We start from the raw sequence: 8046 nt of genomic DNA, 5'->3' as shown, positions 1-8046 counted from the left end.
CCTTCCTTCCTTCCTTCCTTCCTTCCTTCCTTCCTTCCTTCCTTCCTTCCTTCCTTCCTTCTTTTTTAATACTGCTGCCCAGGCTCTACCCTCAGAGATTCTGCTTGAATGTGTCTGGGGTGAGACCTGAGCATCATACTTTTTGGTTTTTTAACATTTATTTATTTTTGAGAGACAGAGACAGAGTGCAACCAGGGGAGGGGCAGAGAGAGAGGGAGGCACAGAATCTGAAGCAGGCTCCAGGCTCTGAGCTGTCAGCACAGAGCCTGACGAGGGGCTCAAACTCACAAACTGTGAGATCATCACCTGAGCCAAAATCAGATGCTCAACCTACTGAGCCACCCAGGCGCCCCAGTTTCTTTTTAAATTTTTAAAAAATATTTACTTATTTTTGAGAGAGAGTGAACGAGCAAGAGCACAAGCAGGGGAGAGGGAGACAGAGGATCCAAAGCAGGCTCTGTGCTGACAGAGCCCAATGGGGGGTTTGAACTCAGAAACCTTGAGATCATGACCGGAGCTGACGTCGGATGCTTAACTGACTGAGCCACACAGGTGCCCTTTTCTTTTCTTTCCTTTTCTTTTCTTTTCTTTTTTCTTTTCTTTTCTTTTCTTTTCTTTTTTTTAAATGTTTTTATTTATTTCTGAGACAGAGACAGAGCATGAGCAGGGAAGGGGCAGAGAGAGAGGGAGGCACAGAATCTGAAGCAGGCTCCAGGCTCTGAGCTGTCAGCACAGAGCCCGACGCGGGGCTCGAACTCACAGACTGCGAGATCGTGACCTGAGCCGAAGTCACATACTCAACCGACTGAGCCACCCAGGCGCCCCTAGTTTCTTTTTAAATTAAATATATGGCTCACATCACATTTCTGTTGGTCAGTATTGGTTTAGGGTATTACCATGGGAATAGTGGTCAAGGCAGAGCAAAGAGAGAAGTTCATGTTTGTGATGTTGAAATGACCAAGACTTACTGGCAAAGTTGTTTTGGAGAAAGTGCCAGTGAGCTAGGACAGAACAGTGTTTGAGAAATGAGGATGAATGGCCCAGGGCAATAGCCGGCTGTGCCTCTCAGAGGGCAGTAGGTGGTGTAGTTTGATGACAGGATATTCAAAGCTGGGACTTTAGGGAGGAGGGAAGGAGAATAGTGTGGAAGTAGTAACGGGGATCAAAAGGGATATCCGTGCCACATCCAGGGCTCCTGGTAAGAAGTCCAGGGGGACACATTTTGCTGCCACCTGACAGGGCTGCAAAGGGAGGTGTGTCCTCAGAGGGGATCCAGGTTAGAGCAGGTGGGGAGAGTTGCGGGAAGAACAGGCACATTTGCTGGCAGGGTCTGGGAGTTCTGGTTTCGGGAGGTGGGCAGAGGAGCAAAATGTGGGGGGAGCTGGGCATCTGGGGCTTCCTGCCGTGACTGACATATGGGGTGAAGGGGCTTAAGCAACCAGAGCAAATGGAGGCCAGGTGCTGAGTGTAGGAAGCGCAGGGGAGGAGGGGGTCTTTCTTCACTCCTATTGGAGGGGCGGAGGGGGCCGGGGGTGGGGCTTCCTTCCTGGGAAAGCGCGCCTCCCTGTCCCCCTGCCCCACAAGTGCTGTAATGCATCAAAACCCAGCCTAGGCCCTCTCAACTACTCGCTAGGTGATTTTTTTCAGCCAGTAACAGCTTCAGATTACTAGTTGGAGGCAGACGACTTGTAAATGTGGGTACTCAGAGTTCTCTGCCCTCTGCTCCCGGTCGGGATGGCCCACTGCCCACCGTACTCCCTCTCATTCTTGACAAGTCCAAAGCAAAGCACGCAGCCTCACTCCCAGACCTGCACCTCACAGCCCTGAGCACCACACTCTGGGTAGGTACCAGCCAGAAGCTGGGCTGCGTCCATGACTCTTTCTCCTCAACACCCGCCCTGCCCCCGCCCCCCTCCCCCCCCCCCCATCAAATGCAAACCATCCCTAGGTTCTGCGGATGATTTCATGCCTGAACAGCCCTCAGTCTGTCCACTTTCATCCGTCTCCACAAGCCTCTTCCTCGTGCATGAGTCTGTCCACATCTGTGCTCTTGTGTTATTCTCCACATTGCCCCTACAGTGAGATTTTCAACATTCCCACCTTTTCATGCATTCTTTTCAACCTGAAACCCTGCAGTGGCTCCCCACTGCTCTCAGGACAAAATATGGTCTGCATTTCTGCACCCCCGCCCCCCCCCATCGTGCCGGCCCGCCCCCCCCCCCACCAACCTCCAGCTCTCCCAGGTCACGCCTCTGCCTCACCCTCAGTGGTCCCCCACGCCTGCCCTCCCTCTTCTCACGTGACCAATAGCCATCAAGGGCTTTGCACTTGCTACTACCTCTGCACAGAATGCCTTCTCCCTCCGCTTCACCTCATTAACTCCTACTTCTCTTTCAGATCTCAGCTTGGCCATCCCTTTCTTAAGCTCCCCCACCAGATCACATCTCCTTTGGGCATCACATATCTTTCCCTTTACCTGCAGTTTTGCATTTATGGTTATTTGATGGGTATTTATCTCCCCTAGTAGAGTACCCAAGGACGTGGCCCCTTCATAAGGGCTGGCATCATTTCTGTTATTGCTCAGTATTATATCCCCAGCACCTAACAAAGTCCTGCACATAGTAGCTACTCAATAAATGTTTGTTAAATGGATGAATGAATGATTCAACATGATTCAAAAGCCCTTAAACACAGGGCCTTTCTGATCTAGTATGAGATTTCCACGGCTCTGAACTCGGCCGCAGTCAGTAAGTGTGTTCATCGCCCTGGGTTGGTGGCAGGCACTGGCTAGGCCTCCTACGCCCTGCTGCCACAGAGCATACGGACGCCTTTGCTGGAATTGGATAGATTGCTTGTAGCCTGGGCGAGTCCTCTGGTAGCATCTCACACTTGGGTACGAAGACTTGTCTCTCGGCTAGCTCCAGCAGGTGGAGAGGTCCCCACAGGAAGACCTCAGGGTTCTGGGCGGATCCCCTCTTTCCGAGACTGAGTGTCCATCTGCCATGTTCAGTGTGGCTCTGGATGGGCAGGTAAATAGCGACAAGCCCAGCGGGAGAAGGCGCCCCAGGAAGCGCCAGCACGCCCTGTGGCTTTGCTCCGGAGCTCAGAGCTCGAGCTCCCTTTGTCGGTGTGGCCTGGTACGGTTTTTCTTATTAGGCCCATCTTATTAAAGGGGGCAGGGGCGGTGGGAACCACCAGGGAAACATCGTGCTTCTTGTCTGGAGCAGCTAGGTTCTCTCTCCATAGTTCACCCCCCTGGCCCCTGAAATGTTTACTCCCTACAGTCACTTAATCTGCAAGGTACAGTGACGAAGGCTCAATCTTCGAGGCCAGACTGTCTCCGATTTTGGCTTTCCTGGGTTCAGGGAGAAGGAAGGCAGCAGACGCTCCACTAGGAGCTGCCTTGGTGCCAGCAACCCGCCTGTGCTGCTGTTGGAGCCCTGGGTCTCCTTTCCTGTCTGCCCTTCCCAGTTCTCTCGGCTGCTGACTCCTCGCCATCTGACCATCTGCTTACTCTGCCCCCACAACCACCGCGCATTTCTGCCTTTGCTGATGCTCGCTGTGCTGTTGGGGGCCCATCTGGCTGAGACCTTGGGACGTATGGAGCCCTGCCTCCCGCCTGCTCCTCTGACCTCTGCTCCCTGGATGCCCTCTGCAGGCTCTGCTCGCTGCTGCTTTGGACCTGGCAGGATGAGGCTTAAGGGGCGCCAGGGTGGCTCAGTCGGTTAAGCATCTCACTTTGGCTCAGGTCATGATCTCATGGTTTGTGAGTTTGAGCCCTGCCTCAGGTTCCGTGCTGACAGTAAGGATAGAGCATTCTTGGGATTCTGTCTCCCACTCTCTGCCCCTCCCCTACTTGGTCTCTCTCTCTCTCTCTCTCTCTCTCTCTCTCAAAAATAAATAAATAGGGGCGCCTGGGTGGCTCAGGCCATGATCTCACGGCTCCTGAGGTCGAGCCCCATGTCAGACTCTGTGCTGACAACTGAGAGCCTGGAGTCTGTTTCAGATTCTGTGTCTCCCTCTCTCTCTGCCCCTCCCCCGCTCATGTTCTGTCTCTGTCTTTCTCAAAAATAAACATTAAAAAAAATATATATATATTTTTTTCAACGTTTTTATTTTTGGGACAGAGAGAGACAGAGCATGAACGGGGGAGGGGCAGAGAGAGAGGGAGACACAGAATCGGAAACCGGCTCCAGTCTCCGAGCCATCAGCCCAGAGCCCGACGCGGGGCTCGAACTCACGGACCGCGAGATCGTGACCTGGCTGAAGTCGGACGCTTAACCGACTGCGCCACCCAGGCGCCCCAAAAAATATTTTTAAAAAACACTTAAGAGGGGCGGTGGCGCAGTCGGTCCCACCCAGGCGCCCCAAAAAATATTTTTAAAAAACACTTAAGAGGGGCGGTGGCGCAGTCGGTCCCACCCAGGTGCCCCAAAAAATATTTTTAAAAAACACTTAAGAGGGGCGGTGGCGCAGTCGGTTAAGCGTCCGAATTCAGCCAGGTCACGATCTCATGGTCCGTGAGTTCGAGCCCCGCGTCGGGCTCTGGGCTGATGGCTCAGAGCCTGGAGCCTGTTTCAGATTCTGTGTCTCCCTCTCTCTCTGCCCCTCCCCCGTTCATGCTCTGTCTCTCTCTGTCCCAAAAATAAAAATAAAAACGTTGAAAAAAAAAATAAAAAAAAACACTTAAGAAAAGAGCTGGATGCTTAATCTCCTGGAAATGTTCTATTATACAAAAGTATGCTTAAATATGAAATACATATAATTTCATATATGATCTCCAGAAGAATGTAGATGTAGTGTGGGTGTGTGAGTGTTACATATACAAAACATGTGTATATACACACGTGCAGATGGACAGACAGCTAGGATTTGATGGCACCATGTGATGGAAAAGAAAACAGTGGCCCCAGTACTTAAGGTGAGGGATGGAGTTGGCGGCTGGCCTGCAGAGGGTGTTTGATGCACCAGACTGGGGCTCTTAAAGGGAAGAAATGATAGATGCAGGGGTGTAAGTGGAGGGCAGGAGTGTCTTCAGATAATAAAGTATTTGCATTGCGACTTTTCTTTTGAGTTTTGAAAGTCAACAAAATCCAACATCCAGTTGGCTTCAACTTCCTTAACTGAAAAATGGGATAATAATGTACATTCCTCATGGGTTTATTGTGAGGATAAAATGGGGTGATATGTTTAACATTTATTATTGAGAGACAGAGAGAGACAGAACATGAGCAGGGGAGGGGCAGAGAGAGAGGGAGACACAGAATGGGAAGCTGGCTCCAGGCTCTGACCTGTCAGCACAGAGCCCGACTGGGGCTTGAACTCACAAACCATGAGATCATGACCTGAGCCGAAGTCGGACGCTTAACCCACTGAGCCACCCAGGCGCCCCAGGGGTGATATGTTTAAAGTGCTTAGTTTTGTGCCTAGCTCCACATACTGAGTTTTATCCAAGTGAGCTATTATTATTGGTGGTGGTTGTTATGGTGGTTGTGTCCCTGCTGCTGCCACAGTGCCCAGTGCCACGCCAGGCACACTGTTGACCCTCTGTCCATCTGCGGCCAGCATCCGGAAAGAACCTCATGATAGCATCCCTTGTTTGATTGCCTCTAACTTCTTGGTTTATGTTGTGTGCCCTTGAAGCAAATCTTCCGAGACCTGGTGAATCTAAATCCTTGGAGGTGTGTAGAGATGTTTTAGGTAGCAAAGGTCCCTGTCTATTTTCTCACCTCCTCTCTCTTGCCTGGCCCCAAGCAGTTGGAAATGATCGGGTGGGAACATCTACTTACTTGCTACACTTTACACATACATACTACCTGAAAAAGCCAATTAGAATTGCTTACTTAAGAAAATCCCTAAGGGGCGCCTGGGTGGCTCACTCCGTTAAGCACCCAGCTTCAGCTCCGGTCATGATCTTGCAGTTTGTGAGTTTGAGCCCACTTTGGCTCTCTGCTGTCAGCACAGAGCCCAGTTCAGATTCTCTGTCTCCCTCTCTCTCTGTCCCTTCCTGCTGTGCTCTCTCTCAAAAGAAATAAATAAAAATTTAAAAGAGTCATTAGGGCTTCTCCTGTTCACTGTGTGCATTTTGATAGCATCGACCCTGCAGTTACGCTTCAGACATCCTGGCCTAGTGAGTGTGTCCTTCTGGGATGCTCTGAAGTGTTTCTACTTGTATTTAGAAAAGCTGGCTTAAAACTCGTAGGTTTAATGTTCTGCATCCCAAATGCTATTAGTTGTCAGTAAAACTAAGCCTGCCTACGCACTCTTCTATTCTTGATATATAAATAGGCTCAGCTGCCTAACAATTAAACATACTATATTTTGCTCATGCACATTCCTCAAGGAGACATTTAGAGGGTAGATGGCTTTTACTTTTGCGATGCTATCTGGAAACCATCTTCCTAACTTTCTTCCCCAAGTGGGTACATGGTTGACCCTTGAACAACCTGGAGGTTAGGGGCCCCAACCTCTGTGCAGTCAAAAATCTGCTTATAACTTTTGACTTCCCCAGACTTTATTAATAGATTATCTTTGTCTGGAAGCCTTACCGGTAACACACACAGCCCATTAACACATATTTGGTATGCTATATGTATTATATACTGTATTCTTACAACAAAGTAAGCTAGACAAAAGAAAATATTCATTTAATCTTAAGGAAGAGAAAAATACATTTACAGTACTGTATTTCTAAAAAAAAAAAAAAAAAAAAGCATATAAATAGACCTGCATAGTTCAAACCAATGCTGAAGGGTCAACTCTATTTTGAAGGGTTGGCAATGAGACTTTTGGTCTGTAAAGCCCAAGACACAATCTCCAACATGCACAGGAAATCCAGTATCAAATTTCTAGCTGATCTTCATAGGGACAGGCCCAGGACCAGCTCCTACCTGTCAGAAAAGGTCTGCACTGCATGCTTAATATCATACACGGCCACACATGCTTGTGGCCGTAAGAAATGCCGGTGACAAAGACAGTAAGATGCCAGAGAAAAGAAAAGATCAGTGGGGTCTGAGAAGATGAAATTGTAGTCTTAGGTAGAATTAGTCATTTAATAAAGTTGAAGGAAGGAGCAGGGCTTTGCATATTCCAAGGCCCCTGAGAGGTCTGCCTGCCAACCCTGAAGGGGAAACAAGCCTTTTTTGATGAACCCTTCAGAATTTCCCTTCTGGGCAGAACTGGGACTTGAATAATAACACCAAGCATTATATGGTACTTTCAGATAAAAAGTTTTATTTATTTTTCCATACGATGCAATAAGGGAGGTAGACTAAATATCATCACTCTTTTACATAGAAAATGAAGCAGAGAATGAAGACACTTTTCACTTATTTTGGGCACTCAGGCTGGGTCTCTGAACCCTGACCTCACTCTGCTCTCTTGTATCCAGGGTTGCTTTATCCGACACCAGGGTGTAGGGGAATATGAAGTCTCACATTACAGCCCTCAAGATACCCAGCTCTAGTCTAGACCCTGCAGCTTACCGGGTCTGACCTGGCCCCATCTCCTAAGCTCCCTGCCTGTTTTCTCATGGTAAATGTGAGGACTGCGTCTGGCTGGTTTCTAGAGCATAGCCCAGAGGCTGGCTGACAGCAGGGGATAGCTCATTTGTAGGGCCAAGAACTGGAGATAAATACTGAGTATGGTGTGCCCGAGGGCACTGACTGCCTTAGATGGCAGAGAAGGCTGGCAGCACAGCAAGAGAGAAAAGGAAGCACCCGCGGGTAGATATAGTGGCCTTACAGGCTGAAATGTCATAGGTCTCCATACTTTGCAGGTAGTGAGTGTGTTGGAATTCAAGCGGCAATTTGGTAAATTTCCACGTTCAATTAAAGGTAAAAAGAGCCTAGGTCTTTCCCTTTGGCATAGCCAGGGGCACGGAGTCCAGGGCGGAGGAATCCGGTCGGACCAGTGGGGGGCTCCACCGAACGCAGGGTCCGTTTGCCCCGGGGCTGCACGGCCGCGCAAAGATTCTCAGATGGGTGGGTCACGGTGGGCACCGTCGTACGGTCCGCGTCCGTCCGCCGGCCGCCCTCGCCTCCACCC

Source organism: Herpailurus yagouaroundi, unplaced genomic scaffold, assembly GCF_014898765.1.
Source record: "Herpailurus yagouaroundi ecotype Mexico unplaced genomic scaffold, PumYag 100, whole genome shotgun sequence".
Classification (NCBI taxonomy): domain Eukaryota; kingdom Metazoa; phylum Chordata; class Mammalia; order Carnivora; family Felidae; genus Herpailurus; species Herpailurus yagouaroundi.
The sequence above is the reverse complement of the archived record's forward strand: the minus strand, read 5'-3'. Positions refer to the sequence as shown.